We start from the raw sequence: 1316 nt of genomic DNA, 5'->3' as shown, positions 1-1316 counted from the left end.
TTGTATAAAACACAAAGTATATGAATGAAATATACAATAAAGACATTATTATATGAAAATAAATTTTAAAAAAATTAAAAAAGAAACACAAATGGCAACTATACACATGTACCTCACCTGAAAGCCTACACAGGAATTAGATTAATTACATATGTGGTAAAAGTCACTGGAGCAGCTCAATGTCAGCAGCGAAAACAAGGCCAGGTGCTGATTATAGATTAGTTCATCAACTACTCATATGCAAGTTCAAAATAAAGTGAAAGAAAATCAGACCTTGATCTATCCCTCCTGAATTTAAAGACAATCTCAGGAATGGGTTTGACGCATTGAATACTAATGAGTGAAGACCAGATGAGATGTGGGAGCATATCAAGAATATCATCCAGGAAGAAGGTAAAAGGTCATTAGAAAGACGGAAGAAGAAAAGACCAAAATGGTTGTTAGAAGAGACTCTGAATATTGCAATAGAGCATCAAGAAGCCAAACCAAAGAGAAGAAATCAAAATGTTAGGAAGCTGAACAGATTTCAAAGGGCAGCATGGGAAGAAAAGTATTATAGTGAAATGTGCAAAGAACTGGAGCTAGAAAATCAAAAGGGACAAAATCAACATTAATTAATCTGAAGGAACTGAAGAACAAATTCAAGCCTTTATTCACAATACTTAAGGATGCTATAGGCAGCACGCTGAATGATCCAGGAAGCATCAAAAGAAGAAGTACAGAGAGTCATTATACAAAAAAAGAATTGGCTAACACAGAAGACTATCATGAAATAACGTATGATCAAGAGCCTTTAGTGATAAAGAAGGAAGTACAAGATGCTCTAAAGGAATTGGCAAAAAAACAAAGCCCCCAAAATTGACGGCATATCAATTGATGTATTTCAACAAACAGATGCCACCCTGTACATGCTTACTTGGTTGTGCTAAAAAAATCTTAAGGTCAACCACCTGGCAATCTGACAGGAAGAGATCGGTATTTATTCCCATTCCAATAAAACTTGCCTGACAGTGTGTGGTAATTCTTGAAAAATATTATCAATATTGCACATAAGCAAGTTCCTGCTGAAAATTAACCAAAACTGACTGGAACAGCACATCAACAAAGAACTGTCATATATGCAGACTGGGTTTAGAAGAGGCCCTTTCACTAGGAATATACAGCAAAAGTTAGTTGGATCTTAGCTGAAAGCAGAGTACCAGAAGAATATCTGTTTGTGTTTCATTGACTACACAGACATTTGACTGTGTGGATCACAACAAACTGTGGTTAACTCAGAGAATGGGAATCCCAGAACACTTGATTCTGCTTATGAG

Source organism: Elephantulus edwardii, unplaced genomic scaffold, assembly GCF_000299155.1.
Source record: "Elephantulus edwardii isolate Elephantulus edwardi_28Jun2011 unplaced genomic scaffold, EleEdw1.0 scaffold00063, whole genome shotgun sequence".
NCBI lineage: Eukaryota > Metazoa > Chordata > Mammalia > Macroscelidea > Macroscelididae > Elephantulus > Elephantulus edwardii.
This window is presented reverse-complemented; position numbering follows the sequence as displayed.